This window comes from Coccinella septempunctata, chromosome 8 (assembly GCF_907165205.1).
Source record: "Coccinella septempunctata chromosome 8, icCocSept1.1, whole genome shotgun sequence".
NCBI classification, from domain to species: domain Eukaryota; kingdom Metazoa; phylum Arthropoda; class Insecta; order Coleoptera; family Coccinellidae; genus Coccinella; species Coccinella septempunctata.
In genome coordinates this window covers 16,524,753-16,548,170 of record NC_058196.1, presented here as the reverse complement: position 1 = coordinate 16,548,170, position 23,418 = coordinate 16,524,753, and the positions used below count along the sequence as shown (strand labels likewise).

At 35.1% G+C, this 23,418-nt stretch overlaps 9 non-coding genes and 1 pseudogene across 9 annotated transcripts; 7 read left to right on the top strand and 3 right to left on the bottom strand.

Moving 5' to 3' along the window:
• Positions 1–84: 84 nt before the first annotated feature.
• LOC123319656 lies at positions 85–246 on the top strand. The gene has a single exon (XR_006538607.1). It is a non-coding gene; the product is annotated as a U1 spliceosomal RNA (small nuclear RNA).
• A 4,839-nt stretch (positions 247–5,085) lies between these two features.
• On the top strand, positions 5,086–5,206 carry LOC123319637. Its single transcript, XR_006538590.1, has one exon. It is a non-coding gene; the product is annotated as a U5 spliceosomal RNA (small nuclear RNA).
• Positions 5,207–6,073: 867 nt separating this feature from the next.
• On the bottom strand, positions 6,074–6,264 carry LOC123319668. The gene has a single exon (XR_006538616.1). It is a non-coding gene; the product is annotated as a U2 spliceosomal RNA (small nuclear RNA).
• A 1,557-nt stretch (positions 6,265–7,821) lies between these two features.
• Positions 7,822–7,983, top strand: LOC123319655. The gene has a single exon (XR_006538606.1). It is a non-coding gene; the product is annotated as a U1 spliceosomal RNA (small nuclear RNA).
• A 4,839-nt stretch (positions 7,984–12,822) lies between these two features.
• LOC123319633 lies at positions 12,823–12,943 on the top strand. Its single transcript, XR_006538587.1, has one exon. It is a non-coding gene; the product is annotated as a U5 spliceosomal RNA (small nuclear RNA).
• An 867-nt stretch (positions 12,944–13,810) lies between these two features.
• On the bottom strand, positions 13,811–14,001 carry LOC123319667. Its single transcript, XR_006538615.1, has one exon. It is a non-coding gene; the product is annotated as a U2 spliceosomal RNA (small nuclear RNA).
• Positions 14,002–15,558: 1,557 nt separating this feature from the next.
• Positions 15,559–15,720, top strand: LOC123319649. The gene has a single exon (XR_006538602.1). It is a non-coding gene; the product is annotated as a U1 spliceosomal RNA (small nuclear RNA).
• A 4,821-nt stretch (positions 15,721–20,541) lies between these two features.
• LOC123319638 lies at positions 20,542–20,662 on the top strand. The gene has a single exon (XR_006538591.1). It is a non-coding gene; the product is annotated as a U5 spliceosomal RNA (small nuclear RNA).
• An 867-nt stretch (positions 20,663–21,529) lies between these two features.
• LOC123319673 lies at positions 21,530–21,719 on the bottom strand. Its single transcript, XR_006538621.1, has one exon. It is a non-coding gene; the product is annotated as a U2 spliceosomal RNA (small nuclear RNA).
• Positions 21,720–23,275: 1,556 nt separating this feature from the next.
• LOC123319658 lies at positions 23,276–23,418 on the top strand (annotated as a pseudogene).

Genomic DNA, 23,418 nt, shown 5'->3' with positions numbered 1-23,418 from the left:
CCTAGTAGATGGTGCTGTTCAACATACATATCTCAAAAGAATCTTCCAATGTAATGTAAAACCGGCCAAAACTCTTCCCAACTCATACTTACCTGGCGTAGGGGTTACCATGATCAATAAGGTGGTTCCCCCGGAGTGAGGCCCTTTCATTGCACTTCGATCGGGCTGACCTCTGCGATTATCCCTAATGCGGATAACTCGGGCGCGTAATTTTTGGTAGTCGGGACTGCGTACGCGCTGTCCCGGTATAAGATAATTTAAATATAATATTTTTACATCGACGCATATTTATTCGTATTATAGGTAAGCCTTCATAAACTAAGAGTCTGTGTGTTAACTAAGACGAATTTTCAATACCTTCAGCTTACTGAACGGCCTTAACGCCCACCTCTGATAATTATAACACCATAGATGGCATAAACCGTGGCATTGAGCTGAGTTCAAAAACACCCCGCATATGTGTCTCTTAGGTACTCCGTTTCCGATATACAGCTAGAGGGTTTTCTGAATTTTCCTTTCGCTATAACTCCTGATATTGATCTATTCGACTGAAAATTCATCATCAGGTTAACGTTATTAGTTTCAATAAAACGGGACCTTAAAATTTGACAAAACTCAGGACCGGACTCATTGAGGCTATATTCAAGTCCAAACTAGTGAAAAACATCCTGTATGAAGTTTTTGAATGAATCGCTTTTTATGGACAACGTGGACCTGAAGTAATTAATTATCCGAATTGATTTTCCCCTCATTAGCTCTTTTAGTGAAGTTAATGATTGAAAATTCGAAGAAGTGTTATAAATGCTCTTTCGTACTCTTCTCCATTGACTCCGTTGTTGCATTTATCGAATCTATATGAATATCTATTGGTCTGGTCTTATTACTCTTTGTTATTGAAACATTGATCATATTTATGCACAGAAAAAAAAATATCCATCACTATTTCAGGACCCTTTATTAAGTTGAGTAGAGTTACAAATATTCATAAAGTCTCACAAATTTACTAATAGAGAATATGCAGACAGGTGGATTGGACAGCTAGATCTATACTCGACACCTCTCGGTTTCTTTCTTTCTTTGTGGTTATTTGAAGGCCAAGTTCTATGAAACAGATATCTTTTCTGACAAAGGAAATATTATTAGATTGAATGAATGGTGCTTGCGATAAAATTCGCAAAAATCCTCATGTAATGATACGAACAGTTAGAGCCTCATAAAGGTTATAGAAAGTCGAGAAAATCATATTGAACACCTACTTACATCAGACAACTAGTTTTTTTCCTTCCATATTTGAGTATTACGAGGTGTATTATCGATTGCAAAAAATTTCATCATTGTGTATGACAATTTGGAATGGCCGAATATGTTAAAATTGTTGAATCCATTCAACAGAATATTCGTTGAAGAAGAAATTGCAATATTTGCAATTAAAAATATCTAAATAGGTACATTTTCATGGAGTGCTCTATTCCTTAGAGCCGTCTGACCACAAAACAATTACATATCTATAAAACATGATCAACAGGTGGGGCAAACCAATAATTCCTCTAATTTTGGCCCATCGCTGTGAGGTGGCTTCCGAAGGCATATTTTTGTGACATAATTATCATGAAGACTGAATTTCTTCATAGCAGTAATCAGCAAGAATTGGTTCCATTCCCAAACAGCGATGAATAATTCAAATTTCTATTCTTCTCTTCACAGAAATAAACGAATACACGAACACCGAAATAAACAAATATTTTAGCCCGGTTTATTCAACAGATGGAAACCAGGAATGTGAACTGCGAAATTACAAAGGTTCCGACCCATACTGCTAACATTAAGCAACCCTAAAGATGCCCCGGATGGCCAGTAAACATAACTTGCAATTGCATCGTAAAAATAAAAAATTCTCGATACACTGACAAACTCTTCACTCTCGTTTAGACCATCCTGTGTTGCTTCTTGCCAGAATCGGAGAAATTCAATTTGAATACACAGTGCAGTGACCAGTGAGAAAAAATCTTATTGTTACATATTCGTTCATCTACTCTGCTGGATTAATCAGGTGAGTAAGTATAATTATTTATTTAGGTACTTATTTTTATTTATTCATATTCAAATGGAGTACATGAAAGGACAAAGCAAAAAATATAATATGTTCTCACTGATGGTTAAAGTGGTGCTTAATAAAAAATACAAAGAAAGATAAAACTGTTGTAATAATGGATCTCTAGAATATAGATCGAAACACAGAAGAAAACAATTTTATAACATAACTCGACTATTTTTCATAAAGAGGCTTGACTTGAGGCATCTAATCAGAGGTGAATTTAAGTTATTATTGTAGAGCATCGACTTATATAAAACAAAAATTTATTTCGCGTATGATGGCAAGTTGAAGGTGAACATACCAACAAGTTCGCAGCGGTATGAGATATTAATAATTTTGCATATGAACTTCACATCTCTCATCATTCGTTGATCTGTAGGTAAGGTTCGACAATTTCAAATTCTTCATAATTCGTCAGTTGTTATCAACGCAATTTTGATGAAATTTCCCATTTACATAGGTACCTAATGAGCTGATCTATTGATATAAATATTATAGCATGGGTTCCAAATAACTGATCCTAACCTAATATTAGAATACTTTAGTAATCACGTAGGCTGATTTTCCTGTCCTGGAATTTATTTGCTAATTCTTTGATTTTTTTTTGATAGTTTTAGGCGGTATACAATACGATTCTACATTTTAACATTCCCTAGCGTAATGGTAAGGTGGATTGAACACGGACAGAAGCTAACTTATCAGAAAACTTCCCTGCAGAGTCTGATGATTAGTAATAACCCTGTTTGAATTCCTTTCTTGTATCGTCGTAATCGGAAATGGAGCACCTCTTTAATTTTTTGCGACTTGCCACAAAAATTCCCGATTAGAACTAACGAAATACTCAACAGAGTCTTGGTACTTTCTCTAGTCGGATTCTATCAGAAATTTTCAACGACTCCTACAAAGTATCAATTCTGGATAGATGTTTTGAATCGTTTCCACTTCTTATGAGCAATCTTTTTCTCTTTTATTACCTTTATAGTTGAGAAACTTGATCATCCTGGAGAATTCAACGAGCAAAAAATTAATTTCGGTACACGAAGTTTTATCAATAATCTACAGGGTGTTTCGTTTCTAAATGAACATAAGATAACCTGAGCTAGAGCTACCCTAGGCGAGTCCAAAAAAACCCATAATAGACAGGTCTAATCAATTCCATAACCGAGATACAGGGTGCTTCATGTATTCACCTAAAATTTGAATTTCTCATAACTTTTGAACCAACCAGTATAGTCGGTTGGTTGATATTTGGAATATATGATTCACTTACACAGGTCGATAGATTTACATTTAAATTGATAAAAAATTCCAGGTCCGTATTTGAAAAATATGGGACTTCTTCCAGCTGGAATTCAACACCCTGTGAATTAAAATTTTGGAATTTGATCGAGATATTTGAAAAGAGCAAAAAATATCCAATGAGAGGCAAAATTACATATTTATATAAATATTTCCTAGCACTTGTGTTTCTCCGGAACTTTTATAATTTTTCCTAGAAATATGGAATAATAGATTTTCCAATTCCAATACAAATGAAATTTTCGGATTAGAGAAACACTCACCAGATCAAACACAATCATGGTAAATACTTTTCACTGACTTAGTTCCCGATTTTTCGGTTCCATAGGATATCTTGGATCTAACATTATCTACTCGTTCGAAATTTGAGGTGTTCTGAAAATTAAGATAAAAATACTGCAATTGATCAATTAGCCACAGGGTGTATTTAAAGGTGCGAGCCTTTTTTTTTACAGAAGATAGAACTGGTCAAAGTAAAGCGTTTCACCAAAAATGACCTATAAAAAACTCTCAAAATGACAACATTGAAAGAAAATTGAAAATGATTACTGAAATAGATCCTAATACGACCCTAGATCATTTGTTTTCTGAATTATTGCAAAGGAATGGGAAAAAAATTATTTCCTGATGGCTGACTCAACAATATGGTTTCGTTTAGGATATTGGACAGTTCGAGATTAACGTGGAAATGAAAATGGAAACTTAGGATTGTCGAATTTTTCTCATTATTCAGTGACTTACACGATTTTATGAAATGGCTTATTTCGATATCAACTGACAGAAAAAGACTTAGGACGCAAGTATAAAAAAAGAATATTAGTATCCACCAATAATATTCGTCTAAATTATTCACAAATTTTTTCACAATGGGTATCACAATCTTCTTGTTCAATCGCTCCAACAATAGGGTAACAATAATAGCACTTTATCGACATAAGCACAATACAACTATTCTTCCAAGTGACCTGATGCTACTAATCAGATAAACACGAATGTACTGAACCATTCATTGTCCATCCATAGGTTTATGTTTTGTTTCGTTTTTCCGATACCGTAGTCACCTTCTACAGTCCCGTACTTGAACTTTGATGAAATTTTGTGGAACTTGTAGGGGTTGTAGCTCAGCCATCTTGAATATTTTATATAGAAAAAACGACTTATTTTCGTTAAATCTACCTTCTCTAAAAAAGCCTCACCTTTGAAAACACCCTGCGTACCACCTACCATCGTAAGCAGCGTTATTATTATAATTATTATTATTATCTTGATCCGTCAACGTAGAACCGGCAAAATTGGTATTACTGCCTCCTATTTCAGAGCAACAATAGCAATTACGATGTTATCCTAACGTGCTCGATACAGAAATGATACCAGGAACGAAGAATATCTATAACATAACAATATGTAACACAATAGATGGGTGAAAGTTATTTCATGTGTTACTCAACAGATGGCTTCCGATGTAGCATTACAACTTAATTAGTTTAATTCTGCATTAATTGATATGAAAATATTGATGTTTCCGTTTGAACACGATCCACATATATCAATTCAATGTATCATTCGAGTTTTATGAGCAGAAACATGTGAAATTGAATTTGAACGTTTTTGAATATACCTACCTTTTACCTTTATAGTACTCATCTATACAAACTCAATTAGCATATAGCATTCGATGAGCGGGATATTTCTTACTCTGATCTCTCCTCAGATGCGAATAAATCTTTCGCCTTTTACTAAAGATTTCCGTGGGGAGGGATAACTCAAATGAGTCTATCAACAATTTTTCAAAGCTTCCCTTATGGTGGAGCTAATTTTGTAAATTAATAAAAGTCTTCTCCTCTTAGTAGCTATAAAATTAAGATTAACATGGGTGTATAAAAGACAAAATGAACATTGAGACTTACTTTAAAGATAACTAAAGAGCCCTGTGAATTATTTAAATAAGCATTTTAGGTATATCATCTAAAATAAAATGAGTATATTTTCTCTGTATATAATTTAAATGCCTTATTATAGCCACAGCCGGCAAACTTCATTAAGGGCGTCTGTACAGGTTGTCCCATTAGAAGTTTAAGGTGAAGGTGAACGGATCGTAGGATTATTCTGAAAATTTGGGTACTAGGTTTTGGACTTCTGATCTATCTGTCCATAAAAATATGTTAAATGTTACGATGTTGCCGCTTATAGCAGAAGTGAGAGTATTTTAACATCGAAAATTTTAGGCGCTATTTTATCTTTCGATATATTAATATGAAATTCGAACTATCGAATCTGTATAGTGAATCGATATTATTACAGACCGACAAAAAAATTCACTAAGATGATGTACCTCATTTCTAGCCTTGATAAAGTTAGAACAGGTATCTAACGAAACGTCGGCATTATTTATGCACAACACGATCGATACTTCTAGTTAAAGAGAGATACTAATCACACCGTTTCGATTTTTGTAAAAAAACATTAATATAATTCTACTGTCTGTTGATTGGTATTTATCTACATAATTAAAGTTGCATGAATTCTTCGAGCTGTTTGATACCATATCGATATATGTATTTTTGTAAAAATATCACCTATCACGATATTTCTGAAAAATATCAAACTTCTCTCTTATGAGACACGTGACAACGAGTACGGCCATGCCTAAGCCTAACATCTGATCATATGATTCTTTGTTTGAAGTGGGCCGATCCCGGAGGTACTGCAATACCGGGCCAACCCGCGACGGTGGTGGAGCAAGCCCCTAACCACTGTCAATTTCCAAAAATCAGTTTAATATACTGGCCCCGCATGCGGGGCGTATCAGATATTAAGCTGATAAGAACAGATACTACACTTTGATCTTAGCCATAGGGCCGAGAAGCGATAAAGAAGTATCGTTCTGGACCCTATTTACAGGTATACAAAATGCAGTATCGAGTACAATACATCAGGTATCAGATGAGAAGCCCTCTATCGGTCAACTGATTTAGAAAACGCAGGTCGACAATAACGGCAATGATCGACGTTCTGGAAACTATTCTTGAAGCGTATGATAACGGATACGTCGAATTGTCCTATAAGTCCTATATGGACTTGGGTAAGGCCTTTGATAGTGTCCCACACGGAATACTTCTCTTACAGAAGCTCCAGTATTATTATGGTGTGAGAGAAAAGGCATATGAAATATTTGCATCATACCTAACCTAGCAAAAAGAAATCAGAAGGTCAAATGGAAGGAAATCTCTTCGAATATTGAAGAGAGCCATATCATATTGGGGCCTATTCTGTTCATAGCCTCTGCATAAACGACCTACACGTGAATGTGGTGTCGGACAAAAGCTGCTGTTTTGCAGACGACACTGCAGTACTCAATTAGTCAAAGGACTCCCTATTCATGCGATGACGAACAAATCCTTAAATGACGCTCAGAAGTGGTTTTTCGCAAACGGTTTCACGATAAACATTGAAAAGACACAAAATTTGGTATTTACTACCAAGATACAGACTGATGAATCGCTGTCATACCTGACATACTCCTTTTTCCCTCGGCTGAAACAAGTCCTTTATCGGCGAATTATTTTGCAGTAGACTGTCGACAGCTATATTCCTGATAAGAAAGATTGAACAGATATCGAACATGGAATCTGCTAAACAAACTCATTATTCAGCCTCCTCACTGATAGCTGTCGGAATATCTTCAAAGGGGAGAAAATACTAACCGTAGTATCATCGTTAATTCTCTTCTGCGTGAAATATGTTCATCAAAACGGTTTTGACAAGATCCCCATAAATTTATGACAAATTTAGAATACCACAGCTACACCCGTGGAAAACATAAATTAACTCTTAACTCTACTATGCTACAATAAATAAGACACAACAAGGTCCAAATTATAATGAATTGAAAGGATGCATGCCCTAATATTATTATATGTGACGATGGGGGATCGACTGCCAGGCATATTATCGAACTTTGAAGCTCTCTGATAATACAACAACGATTTTTGCCAAGATGGAAACTATGAGCAATATTTAGTGCGCTCTAGCGGTAAAACGAAAGATGCTAGCGAGTTAATTAGAACTTTAGTTCACGTGAAATTTCATCATTACATAGGGAGGGTAAAGTGAAAGTGAAAATCAAAGTAAATTAATTTATGTTCGTATAAATCAATGAAAATTTGGGTTCTGAATTCAGGTAAGAATCTATGAAAAAGCTAGACTGTCGTCAGGCTTGTTCGTTGAACTATTATTAAAAAGAAAAAATATGTGAAAGGAATCAATAGGAAAGCGACTGACAGGATAGGAAGCTGGGTATTGTAATATAAATATAGTATCGATCTTTGATGTTTCCTTTTTGTCCTAGTAGATGGTGCTGTTCAACATACATATCTCAAAAGAATCTTCCAATGTAATGTAAAACCGGCCAAAACTCTTCCCAACTCATACTTACCTGGCGTAGGGGTTACCATGATCAATAAGGTGGTTCCCCCGGAGTGAGGCCCTTTCATTGCACTTCGATCGGGCTGACCTCTGCGATTATCCCTAATGCGGATAACTCGGGCGCGTAATTTTTGGTAGTCGGGACTGCGTACGCGCTGTCCCGGTATAAGATAATTTAAATATAATATTTTTACATCGACGCATATTTATTCGTATTATAGGTAAGCCTTCATAAACTAAGAGTCTGTGTGTTAACTAAGACGAATTTTCAATACCTTCAGCTTACTGAACGGCCTTAACGCCCACCTCTGATAATTATAACACCATAGATGGCATAAACCGTGGCATTGAGCTGAGTTCAAAAACACCCCGCATATGTGTCTCTTAGGTACTCCGTTTCCGATATACAGCTAGAGGGTTTTCTGAATTTTCCTTTCGCTATAACTCCTGATATTGATCTATTCGACTGAAAATTCATCATCAGGTTAACGTTATTAGTTTCAATAAAACGGGACCTTAAAATTTGACAAAACTCAGGACCGGACTCATTGAGGCTATATTCAAGTCCAAACTAGTGAAAAACATCCTGTATGAAGTTTTTGAATGAATCGCTTTTTATGGACAACGTGGACCTGAAGTAATTAATTATCCGAATTGATTTTCCCCTCATTAGCTCTTTTAGTGAAGTTAATGATTGAAAATTCGAAGAAGTGTTATAAATGCTCTTTCGTACTCTTCTCCATTGACTCCGTTGTTGCATTTATCGAATCTATATGAATATCTATTGGTCTGGTCTTATTACTCTTTGTTATTGAAACATTGATCATATTTATGCACAGAAAAAAAAATATCCATCACTATTTCAGGACCCTTTATTAAGTTGAGTAGAGTTACAAATATTCATAAAGTCTCACAAATTTACTAATAGAGAATATGCAGACAGGTGGATTGGACAGCTAGATCTATACTCGACACCTCTCGGTTTCTTTCTTTCTTTGTGGTTATTTGAAGGCCAAGTTCTATGAAACAGATATCTTTTCTGACAAAGGAAATATTATTAGATTGAATGAATGGTGCTTGCGATAAAATTCGCAAAAATCCTCATGTAATGATACGAACAGTTAGAGCCTCATAAAGGTTATAGAAAGTCGAGAAAATCATATTGAACACCTACTTACATCAGACAACTAGTTTTTTTCCTTCCATATTTGAGTATTACGAGGTGTATTATCGATTGCAAAAAATTTCATCATTGTGTATGACAATTTGGAATGGCCGAATATGTTAAAATTGTTGAATCCATTCAACAGAATATTCGTTGAAGAAGAAATTGCAATATTTGCAATTAAAAATATCTAAATAGGTACATTTTCATGGAGTGCTCTATTCCTTAGAGCCGTCTGACCACAAAACAATTACATATCTATAAAACATGATCAACAGGTGGGGCAAACCAATAATTCCTCTAATTTTGGCCCATCGCTGTGAGGTGGCTTCCGAAGGCATATTTTTGTGACATAATTATCATGAAGACTGAATTTCTTCATAGCAGTAATCAGCAAGAATTGGTTCCATTCCCAAACAGCGATGAATAATTCAAATTTCTATTCTTCTCTTCACAGAAATAAACGAATACACGAACACCGAAATAAACAAATATTTTAGCCCGGTTTATTCAACAGATGGAAACCAGGAATGTGAACTGCGAAATTACAAAGGTTCCGACCCATACTGCTAACATTAAGCAACCCTAAAGATGCCCCGGATGGCCAGTAAACATAACTTGCAATTGCATCGTAAAAATAAAAAATTCTCGATACACTGACAAACTCTTCACTCTCGTTTAGACCATCCTGTGTTGCTTCTTGCCAGAATCGGAGAAATTCAATTTGAATACACAGTGCAGTGACCAGTGAGAAAAAATCTTATTGTTACATATTCGTTCATCTACTCTGCTGGATTAATCAGGTGAGTAAGTATAATTATTTATTTAGGTACTTATTTTTATTTATTCATATTCAAATGGAGTACATGAAAGGACAAAGCAAAAAATATAATATGTTCTCACTGATGGTTAAAGTGGTGCTTAATAAAAAATACAAAGAAAGATAAAACTGTTGTAATAATGGATCTCTAGAATATAGATCGAAACACAGAAGAAAACAATTTTATAACATAACTCGACTATTTTTCATAAAGAGGCTTGACTTGAGGCATCTAATCAGAGGTGAATTTAAGTTATTATTGTAGAGCATCGACTTATATAAAACAAAAATTTATTTCGCGTATGATGGCAAGTTGAAGGTGAACATACCAACAAGTTCGCAGCGGTATGAGATATTAATAATTTTGCATATGAACTTCACATCTCTCATCATTCGTTGATCTGTAGGTAAGGTTCGACAATTTCAAATTCTTCATAATTCGTCAGTTGTTATCAACGCAATTTTGATGAAATTTCCCATTTACATAGGTACCTAATGAGCTGATCTATTGATATAAATATTATAGCATGGGTTCCAAATAACTGATCCTAACCTAATATTAGAATACTTTAGTAATCACGTAGGCTGATTTTCCTGTCCTGGAATTTATTTGCTAATTCTTTGATTTTTTTTTGATAGTTTTAGGCGGTATACAATACGATTCTACATTTTAACATTCCCTAGCGTAATGGTAAGGTGGATTGAACACGGACAGAAGCTAACTTATCAGAAAACTTCCCTGCAGAGTCTGATGATTAGTAATAACCCTGTTTGAATTCCTTTCTTGTATCGTCGTAATCGGAAATGGAGCACCTCTTTAATTTTTTGCGACTTGCCACAAAAATTCCCGATTAGAACTAACGAAATACTCAACAGAGTCTTGGTACTTTCTCTAGTCGGATTCTATCAGAAATTTTCAACGACTCCTACAAAGTATCAATTCTGGATAGATGTTTTGAATCGTTTCCACTTCTTATGAGCAATCTTTTTCTCTTTTATTACCTTTATAGTTGAGAAACTTGATCATCCTGGAGAATTCAACGAGCAAAAAATTAATTTCGGTACACGAAGTTTTATCAATAATCTACAGGGTGTTTCGTTTCTAAATGAACATAAGATAACCTGAGCTAGAGCTACCCTAGGCGAGTCCAAAAAAACCCATAATAGACAGGTCTAATCAATTCCATAACCGAGATACAGGGTGCTTCATGTATTCACCTAAAATTTGAATTTCTCATAACTTTTGAACCAACCAGTATAGTCGGTTGGTTGATATTTGGAATATATGATTCACTTACACAGGTCGATATATTTACATTTAAATTGATAAAAAATTCCAGGTCCGTATTTGAAAAATATGGGACTTCTTCCAGCTGGAATTCAACACCCTGTGAATTAAAATTTTGGAATTTGATCGAGATATTTGAAAAGAGCAAAAAATATCCAATGAGAGGCAAAATTACATATTTATATAAATATTTCCTAGCACTTGTGTTTCTCCGGAACTTTTATAATTTTTCCTAGAAATATGGAATAATAGATTTTCCAATTCCAATACAAATGAAATTTTCGGATTAGAGAAACACTCACCAGATCAAACACAATCATGGTAAATACTTTTCACTGACTTAGTTCCCGATTTTTCGGTTCCATAGGATATCTTGGATCTAACATTATCTACTCGTTCGAAATTTGAGGTGTTCTGAAAATTAAGATAAAAATACTGCAATTGATCAATTAGCCACAGGGTGTATTTAAAGGTGCGAGCCTTTTTTTTTACAGAAGATAGAACTGGTCAAAGTAAAGCGTTTCACCAAAAATGACCTATAAAAAACTCTCAAAATGACAACATTGAAAGAAAATTGAAAATGATTACTGAAATAGATCCTAATACGACCCTAGATCATTTGTTTTCTGAATTATTGCAAAGGAATGGGAAAAAAATTATTTCCTGATGGCTGACTCAACAATATGGTTTCGTTTAGGATATTGGACAGTTCGAGATTAACGTGGAAATGAAAATGGAAACTTAGGATTGTCGAATTTTTCTCATTATTCAGTGACTTACACGATTTTATGAAATGGCTTATTTCGATATCAACTGACAGAAAAAGACTTAGGACGCAAGTATAAAAAAAGAATATTAGTATCCACCAATAATATTCGTCTAAATTATTCACAAATTTTTTCACAATGGGTATCACAATCTTCTTGTTCAATCGCTCCAACAATAGGGTAACAATAATAGCACTTTATCGACATAAGCACAATACAACTATTCTTCCAAGTGACCTGATGCTACTAATCAGATAAACGCGAATGTACTGAACCATTCATTGTCCATCCATAGGTTTATGTTTTGTTTCGTTTTTCCGATACCGTAGTCACCTTCTACAGTCCCGTACTTGAACTTTGATGAAATTTTGTGGAACTTGTAGGGGTTGTAGCTCAGCCATCTTGAATATTTTATATAGAAAAAACGACTTATTTTCGTTAAATCTACCTTCTCTAAAAAAGCCTCACCTTTGAAAACACCCTGCGTACCACCTACCATCGTAAGCAGCGTTATTATTATAATTATTATTATTATCTTGATCCGTCAACGTAGAACCGGCAAAATTGGTATTACTGCCTCCTATTTCAGAGCAACAATAGCAATTACGATGTTATCCTAACGTGCTCGATACAGAAATGATACCAGGAACGAAGAATATCTATAACATAACAATATGTAACACAATAGATGGGTGAAAGTTATTTCATGTGTTACTCAACAGATGGCTTCCGATGTAGCATTACAACTTAATTAGTTTAATTCTGCATTAATTGATATGAAAATATTGATGTTTCCGTTTGAACACGATCCACATATATCAATTCAATGTATCATTCGAGTTTTATGAGCAGAAACATGTGAAATTGAATTTGAACGTTTTTGAATATACCTACCTTTTACCTTTATAGTACTCATCTATACAAACTCAATTAGCATATAGCATTCGATGAGCGGGATATTTCTTACTCTGATCTCTCCTCAGATGCGAATAAATCTTTCGCCTTTTACTAAAGATTTCCGTGGGGAGGGATAACTCAAATGAGTCTATCAACAATTTTTTAAAGCTTCCCTTATGGTGGAGCTAATTTTGTAAATTAATAAAAGTCTTCTCCTCTTAGTAGCTATAAAATTAAGATTAACATGGGTGTATAAAAGACAAAATGAACATTGAGACTTACTTTAAAGATAACTAAAGAGCCCTGTGAATTATTTAAATAAGCATTTTAGGTATATCATCTAAAATAAAATGAGTATATTTTCTCTGTATATAATTTAAATGCCTTATTATAGCCACAGCCGGCAAACTTCATTAAGGGCGTCTGTACAGGTTGTCCCATTAGAAGTTTAAGGTGAAGGTGAACGGATCGTAGGATTATTCTGAAAATTTGGGTACTAGGTTTTGGACTTCTGATCTATCTGTCCATAAAAATATGTTAAATGTTACGATGTTGCCGCTTATAGCAGAAGTGAGAGTATTTTAACATCGAAAATTTTAGGCGCTATTTTATCTTTCGATATATTAATATGAAATTCGAACTATCGAATCTGTATAGTGAATCGATATTATTACAGACCGACAAAAAAATTCACTAAGATGATGTACCTCATTTCTAGCCTTGATAAAGTTAGAACAGGTATCTAACGAAACGTCGGCATTATTTATGCACAACACGATCGATACTTCTAGTTAAAGAGAGATACTAATCACACCGTTTCGATTTTTGTAAAAAAACATTAATATAATTCTACTGTCTGTTGATTGGTATTTATCTACATAATTAAAGTTGCATGAATTCTTCGAGCTGTTTGATACCATATCGATATATGTATTTTTGTAAAAATATCACCTATCACGATATTTCTGAAAAATATCAAACTTCTCTCTTATGAGACACGTGACAACGAGTACGGCCATGCCTAAGCCTAACATCTGATCATATGATTCTTTGTTTGAAGTGGGCCGATCCCGGAGGTACTGCAATACCGGGCCAACCCGCGACGGTGGTGGAGCAAGCCCCTAACCACTGTCAATTTCCAAAAATCAGTTTAATATACTGGCCCCGCATGCGGGGCGTATCAGATATTAAGCTGATAAGAACAGATACTACACTTTGATCTTAGCCATAGGGCCGAGAAGCGATAAAGAAGTATCGTTCTGGACCCTATTTACAGGTATACAAAATGCAGTATCGAGTACAATACATCAGGTATCAGATGAGAAGCCCTCTATCGGTCAACTGATTTAGAAAACGCAGGTCGACAATAACGGCAATGATCGACGTTCTGGAAACTATTCTTGAAGCGTATGATAACGGATACGTCGAATTGTCCTATAAGTCCTATATGGACTTGGGTAAGGCCTTTGATAGTGTCCCACACGGAATACTTCTCTTACAGAAGCTCCAGTATTATTATGGTGTGAGAGAAAAGGCATATGAAATATTTGCATCATACCTAACCTAGCAAAAAGAAATCAGAAGGTCAAATGGAAGGAAATCTCTTCGAATATTGAAGAGAGCCATATCATATTGGGGCCTATTCTGTTCATAGCCTCTGCATAAACGACCTACACGTGAATGTGGTGTCGGACAAAAGCTGCTGTTTTGCAGACGACACTGCAGTACTCAATTAGTCAAAGGACTCCCTATTCATGCGATGACGAACAAATCCTTAAATGACGCTCAGAAGTGGTTTTTCGCAAACGGTTTCACGATAAACATTGAAAAGACACAAAATTTGGTATTTACTACCAAGATACAGACTGATGAATCGCTGTCATACCTGACATACTCCTTTTTCCCTCGGCTGAAACAAGTCCTTTATCGGCGAATTATTTTGCAGTAGACTGTCGACAGCTATATTCCTGATAAGAAAGATTGAACAGATATCGAACATGGAATCTGCTAAACAAACTCATTATTCAGCCTCCTCACTGATAGCTGTCGGAATATCTTCAAAGGGGAGAAAATACTAACCGTAGTATCATCGTTAATTCTCTTCTGCGTGAAATATGTTCATCAAAACGGTTTTGACAAGATCCCCATAAATTTATGACAAATTTAGAATACCACAGCTACACCCGTGGAAAACATAAATTAACTCTTAACTCTACTATGCTACAATAAATAAGACACAACAAGGTCCAAATTATAATGAATTGAAAGGATGCATGCCCTAATATTATTATATGTGACGATGGGGGATCGACTGCCAGGCATATTATCGAACTTTGAAGCTCTCTGATAATACAACAACGATTTTTGCCAAGATGGAAACTATGAGCAATATTTAGTGCGCTCTAGCGGTAAAACGAAAGATGCTAGCGAGTTAATTAGAACTTTAGTTCACGTGAAATTTCATCATTACATAGGGAGGGTAAAGTGAAAGTGAAAATCAAAGTAAATTAATTTATGTTCGTATAAATCAATGAAAATTTGGGTTCTGAATTCAGGTAAGAATCTATGAAAAAGCTAGACTGTCGTCAGGCTTGTTCGTTGAACTATTATTAAAAAGAAAAAATATGTGAAAGGAATCAATAGGAAAGCGACTGACAGGATAGGAAGCTGGGTATTGTAATATAAATATAGTATCGATCTTTGATGTTTCCTTTTTGTCCTAGTAGATGGTGCTGTTCAACATACATATCTCAAAAGAATCTTCCAATGTAATGTAAAACCGGCCAAAACTCTTCCCAACTCATACTTACCTGGCGTAGGGGTTACCATGATCAATAAGGTGGTTCCCCCGGAGTGAGGCCCTTTCATTGCACTTCGATCGGGCTGACCTCTGCGATTATCCCTAATGCGGATAACTCGGGCGCGTAATTTTTGGTAGTCGGGACTGCGTACGCGCTGTCCCGGTATAAGATAATTTAAATATAATATTTTTACATCGACGCATATTTATTCGTATTATAGGTAAGCCTTCATAAACTAAGAGTCTGTGTGTTAACTAAGACGAATTTTCAATACCTTCAGCTTACTGAACGGCCTTAACGCCCACCTCTGATAATTATAACACCATAGATGGCATAAACCGTGGCATTGAGCTGAGTTCAAAAACACCCCGCATATGTGTCTCTTAGGTACTTCCGTTTCCGATATACAGCTAGAGGGTTTTCTGAATTTTCCTTTCGCTATAACTCCTGATATTGATCTATTCGACTGAAAATTCATCATCAGGTTAACGTTATTAGTTTCAATAAAACGGGACCTTAAAATTTGACAAAACTCAGGACCGGACTCATTGAGGCTATATTCAAGTCCAAACTAGTGAAAAACATCCTGTATGAAGTTTTTGAATGAATCGCTTTTTATGGACAACGTGGACCTGAAGTAATTAATTATCCGAATTGATTTTCCCCTCATTAGCTCTTTTAGTGAAGTTAATGATTGAAAATTCGAAGAAGTGTTATAAATGCTCTTTCGTACTCTTCTCCATTGACTCCGTTGTTGCATTTATCGAATCTATATGAATATCTATGGTCTGGTCTTATTACTCTTTGTTATTGAAACATTGATCATATTTATGCACAGAAAAAAAAATATCCATCACTATTTCAGGACCCTTTATTAAGTTGAGTAGAGTTACAAATATTCATAAAGTCTCACAAATTTACTAATAGAGAATATGCAGACAGGTGGATTGGACAGCTAGATCTATACTCGACACCTCTCGGTTTCTTTCTTTCTTTGTGGTTATTTGAAGGCCAAGTTCTATGAAACAGATATCTTTTCTGACAAAGGAAATATTATTAGATTGAATGAATGGTGCTTGCGATAAAATTCGCAAAATCCTCATGTAATGATACGAACAGTTAGAGCCTCATAAAGGTTATAGAAAGTCGAGAAAATCATATTGAACACCTACTTACATCAGACAACTAGTTTTTTTCCTTCCATATTTGAGTATTACGAGGTGTATTATCGATTGCAAAAAATTTCATCATTGTGTATGACAATTTGGAATGGCCGAATATGTTAAAATTGTTGAATCCATTCAACAGAATATTCGTTGAAGAAGAAATTGCAATATTTGCAATTAAAAATATCTAAATAGGTACATTTTCATGGAGTGCTCTATTCCTTAGAGCCGTCTGACCACAAAACAATTACATATCTATAAAACATGATCAACAGGTGGGGCAAACCAATAATTCCTCTAATTTTGGCCCATCGCTGTGAGGTGGCTTCCGAAGGCATATTTTTGTGACATAATTATCATGAAGACTGAATTTCTTCATAGCAGTAATCAGCAAGAATTGGTTCCATTCCCAAACAGCGATGAATAATTCAAATTTCTATTCTTCTCTTCACAGAAATAAACGAATACACGAACACCGAAATAAACAAATATTTTAGCCCGGTTTATTCAACAGATGGAAACCAGGAATGTGAACTGCGAAATTACAAAGGTTCCGACCCATACTGCTAACATTAAGCACCCTAAAGATGCCCCGGATGGCCAGTAAACATAACTTGCAATTGCATCGTAAAAATAAAAAATTCTCGATACACTGACAAACTCTTCACTCTCGTTTAGACCATCCTGTGTTGCTTCTTGCCAGAATCGGAGAAATTCAATTTGAATACACAGTGCAGTGACCAGTGAGAAAAAATCTTATTGTTACATATTCGTTCATCTACTCTGCTGGATTAATCAGGTGAGTAAGTATAATTATTTATTTAGGTACTTATTTTTATTTATTCATATTCAAATGGAGTACATGAAAGGACAAAGCAAAAAATATAATATGTTCTCACTGATGGTTAAAGTGGTGCTTAATAAAAAATACAAAGAAAGATAAACTGTTGTAATAATGGATCTCTAGAATATAGATCGAAACACAGAAGAAAACAATTTTATAACATAACTCGACTATTTTTCATAAAGAGGCTTGACTTGAGGCATCTAATCAGAGGTGAATTTAAGTTATTATTGTAGAGCATCGACTTATATAAAACAAAAATTTATTTCGCGTATGATGGCAAGTTGAAGGTGAACATACCAACAAGTTCGCAGCGGTATGAGATATTAATAATTTTGCATATGAACTTCACATCTCTCATCATTCGTTGATCTGTAGGTAAGGTTCGACAATTTCAAATTCTTCATAATTCGTCAGTTGTTATCAACGCAATTTTGATGAAATTTCCCATTTACATAGGTACCTAATGAGCTGATCTATTGATATAAATATTATAGCATGGGTTCCAAATAACTGATCCTAACCTAATATTAGAATACTTTAGTAATCACGTAGGCTGATTTTCCTGTCCTGGAATTTATTTGCTAATTCTTTGATTTTTTTTTGATAGTTTTAGGCGGTATACAATACGATTCTACATTTTAACATTCCCTAGCGTAATGGTAAGGTGGATTGAACACGGACAGAAGCTAACTTATCAGAAAACTTCCCTGCAGAGTCTGATGATTAGTAATAACCCTGTTTGAATTCCTTTCTTGTATCGTCGTAATCGGAAATGGAGCACCTCTTTAATTTTTTGCGACTTGCCACAAAAATTCCCGATTAGAACTAACGAAATACTCAACAGAGTCTTGGTACTTTCTCTAGTCGGATTCTATCAGAAATTTTCAACGACTCCTACAAAGTATCAATTCTGGATAGATGTTTTGAATCGTTTCCACTTCTTATGAGCAATCTTTTTCTCTTTTATTACCTTTATAGTTGAGAAACTTGATCATCCTGGAGAATTCAACGAGCAAAAAATTAATTTCGGTACACGAAGTTTTATCAATAATCTACAGGGTGTTTCGTTTCTAAATGAACATAAGATAACCTGAGCTAGAGCTACCCTAGGCGAGTCCAAAAAAACCCATAATAGACAGGTCTAATCATTCCATAACCGAGATACAGGGTGCTTCATGTATTCACCTAAAATTTGAATTTCTCATAACTTTGAACCAACCAGTATAGTCGGTTGGTTGATATTTGGAATATATGATTCACTTACACAGGTCGATAGATTTACATTTAAATTGATAAAAAATTCCAGGTCCGTATTTGAAAAATATGGGACTTCTTCCAGCTGGAATTCAACACCCTGTGAATTAAAATTTTGGAATTTGATCGAGATATTTGAAAGAGCAAAAAATATCCAATGAGAGGCAAAATTACATATTTATATAAATATTTCCTAGCACTTGTGTTTCTCCGGAACTTTTATAATTTTTCCTAGAAATATGGAATAATAGATTTTCCAATTCCAATACAAATGAAATTTTCGGATTAGAGAAACACTCACCAGATCAAACACAATCATGGTAAATACTTTTCACTGACTTAGTTCCCGATTTTTCGGTTCCATAGGATATCTTGGATCTAACATTATCTACTCGTTCGAAATTTGAGGTGTTCTGAAAATTAAGATAAAAATACTGCAATTGATCAATTAGCCACAGGGTGTATTTAAAGGTGCGAGCCTTTTTTTTTTACAGAAGATAGAACTGGTCAAAGTAAAGCGTTTCACCAAAAATGACCTATAAAAAACTCTCAAAATGACAACATTGAAAGAAAATTGAAAATGATTACTGAAATAGATCCTAATACGACCCTAGATCATTTGTTTTCTGAATTATTGCAAAGGAATGGGAAAAAAATTATTTCCTGATGGCTGACTCAACAATATGGTTTCGTTTAGGATATTGGACAGTTCGAGATTAACGTGGAAATGAAAATGGAAACTTAGGATTGTCGAATTTTTCTCATTATTCAGTGACTTACACGATTTTATGAAATGGCTTATTTCGATATCAACTGACAGAAAAAGACTTAGGACGCAAGTATAAAAAAAGAATATTAGTATCCACCAATAATATTCGTCTAAATTATTCACAAATTTTTTCACAATCTTCTTGTTCAATCGCTCCAACAATAGGGTAACAATAATAGCACTTTATCGACATAAGCACAATACAACTATTCTTCCAAGTGACCTGATGCTACTAATCAGATAAACGCGAATGTACTGAACCATTCATTGTCCATCCATAGGTTTATGTTTTGTTTCGTTTTTCCGATACCGTAGTCACCTTCTACAGTCCCGTACTTGAACTTTGATGAAATTTTGTGGAACTTGTAGGGGTTGTAGCTCAGCCATCTTGAATATTTTATATAGAAAAAACGACTTATTTCGTTAAATCTACCTTCTCTAAAAAAGCCTCACCTTTGAAAACACCCTGCGTACCACCTACCATCGTAAGCAGCGTTATTATTATAATTATTATTATTATCTTGATCCGTCAACGTAGAACCGGCAAAATTGGTATTACTGCCTCCTATTTCAGAGCAACAATAGCAATTACGATGTTATCCTAACGTGCTCGATACAGAAATGATACCAGGAACGAAGAATATCTATAACATAACAATATGTAACACAATAGATGGGTGAAAGTTATTTCATGTGTTACTCAACAGATGGCTTCCGATGTAGCATTACAACTTAATTAGTTTAATTCTGCATTAATTGATATGAAAATATTGATGTTTCCGTTTGAACACGATCCACATATATCAATTCAATGTATCATTCGAGTTTTATGAGCAGAAACATGTGAAATTGAATTTGAACGTTTTTGAATATACCTACCTTTTACCTTTATAGTACTCATCTATACAAACTCAATTAGCATATAGCATTCGATGAGCGGGATATTTCTTACTCTGATCTCTCCTCAGATGCGATAAAATCTTTCGCCTTTTACTAAAGATTTCCGTGGGGAGGGATAACTCAAATGAGTCTATCAACAATTTTTTAAAGCTTCCCTTATGGTGGAGCTAATTTTGTAAATTAATAAAAGTCTTCTCCTCTTAGTAGCTATAAAATTAAGATTAACATGGGTGTATAAAAGACAAAATGAACATTGAGACTTACTTTAAAGATAACTAAAGAGCCCTGTGAATTATTTAAATAAGCATTTTAGGTATATCATCTAAAATAAAATGAGTATATTTTCTCTGTATATAATTTAAATGCCTTATTATAGCCACAGCCGGCAAACTTCATTAAGGGCGTCTGTACAGGTTGTCCCATTAGAAGTTTAAGGTGAAGGTGAACGGATCGTAGGATTATTCTGAAAATTTGGGTACTAGGTTTTGGACTTCTGATCTATCTGTCCATAAAAATATGTTAAATGTTACGATGTTGCCGCTTATAGCAGAAGTGAGAGTATTTTAACATCGAAAATTTTAGGCGCTATTTTATCTTTCGATATATTAATATGAAATTCGAACTATCGAATCTGTATAGTGAATCGATATTATTACAGACCGACAAAAAAATTCACTAAGATGATGTACCTCATTTCTAGCCTTGATAAAGTTAGAACAGGTATCTAACGAAACGTCGGCATTATTTATGCACAACACGATCGATACTTCTAGTTAAAGAGAGATACTAATCACACCGTTTCGATTTTTGTAAAAAAACATTAATATAATTCTACTGTCTGTTGATTGGTATTTATCTACATAATTAAAGTTGCATGAATTCTTCGAGCTGTTTGATACCATATCGATATATGTATTTTTGTAAAAATATCACCTATCACGATATTTCTGAAAAATATCAAACTTCTCTCTTATGAGACACGTGACAACGAGTACGGCCATGCCTAAGCCTAACATCTGATCATATGATTCTTTGTTTGAAGTGGGCCGATCCCGGAGGTACTGCAATACCGGGCCAACCCGCGACGGTGGTGGAGCAAGCCCCTAACCACTGTCAATTTCCAAAATCAGTTTAATATACTGGCCCCGCATGCGGGGCGTATCAGATATTAAGCTGATAAGAACAGATACTACACTTTGATCTTAGCCATAGGGCCGAGAAGCGATAAAGAAGTATCGTTCTGGACCCTATTTACAGGTATACAAAATGCAGTATCGAGTACAATACATCAGGTATCAGATGAGAAGCCCTCTATCGGTCAACTGATTTAGAAAACGCAGGTCGACAATAACGGCAATGATCGACGTTCTGGAAACTATTCTTGAAGCGTATGATAACGGATACGTCGAATTGTCCTATAAGTCCTATATGGACTTGGGTAAGGCCTTTGATAGTGTCCCACACGGAATACTTCTCTTACAGAAGCTCCAGTATTATTATGGTGTGAGAGAAAAGGCATATGAAATATTTGCATCATACCTAACCTAGCAAAAAGAAATCAGAAGGTCAAATGGAAGGAAATCTCTTCGAATATTGAAGAGAGCCATATCATATTGGGGCCTATTCTGTTCATAGCCTCTGCATAAACGACCTACACGTGAATGTGGTGTCGGACAAAAGCTGCTGTTTTGCAGACGACACTGCAGTACTCAATTAGTCAAAGGACTCCCTATTCATGCGATGACGAACAAATCCTTAAATGACGCTCAGAAGTGGTTTTTCGCAAACGGTTTCACGATAAACATTGAAAAGACACAAAATTTGGTATTTACTACCAAGATACAGACTGATGAATCGCTGTCATACCTGACATACTCCTTTTTCCCTCGGCTGAAACAAGTCCTTTATCGGCGAATTATTTTGCAGTAGACTGTCGACAGCTATATTCCTGATAAGAAAGATTGAACAGATATCGAACATGGAATCTGCTAAACAAACTCATTATTCAGCCTCCTCACTGATAGCTGTCGGAATATCTTCAAAGGGGAGAAAATACTAACCGTAGTATCATCGTTAATTCTCTTCTGCGTGAAATATGTTCATCAAAACGGTTTTGACAAGATCCCCATAAATTTATGACAAATTTAGAATACCACAGCTACACCCGTGGAAAACATAAATTAACTCTTAACTCTACTATGCTACAATAAATAAGACACAACAAGGTCCAAATTATAATGAATTGAAAGGATGCATGCCCTAATATTATTATATGTGACGATGGGGGATCGACTGCCAGGCATATTATCGAACTTTGAAGCTCTCTGATAATACAACAACGATTTTTGCCAAGATGGAAACTATGAGCAATATTTAGTGCGCTCTAGCGGTAAAACGAAAGATGCTAGCGAGTTAATTAGAACTTTAGTTCACGTGAAATTTCATCATTACATAGGGAGGGTAAAGTGAAAGTGAAAATCAAAGTAAATTAATTTATGTTCGTATAAATCAATGAAAATTTGGGTTCTGAATTCAGGTAAGAATCTATGAAAAAGCTAGACTGTCGTCAGGCTTGTTCGTTGAACTATTATTAAAAAGAAAAAATATGTGAAAGGAATCAATAGGAAAGCGACTGACAGGATAGGAAGCTGGGTATTGTAATATAAATATAGTATCGATCTTTGATGTTTCCTTTTTGTCCTAGTAGATGGTGCTGTTCAACATACATATCTCAAAAGAATCTTCCAATGTAATGTAAACCGGCCAAAACTCTTCCCAACTCATACTTACCTGGCGTAGGGGTTACCATGATCAATAAGGTGGTTCCCCCGGAGTGAGGCCCTTTCATTGCACTTCGATCGGGCTGACCTCTGCGATTATCCCTAATGCGGATAACTCGGGCGCGTAATTTTTGGTAGTCGGGAC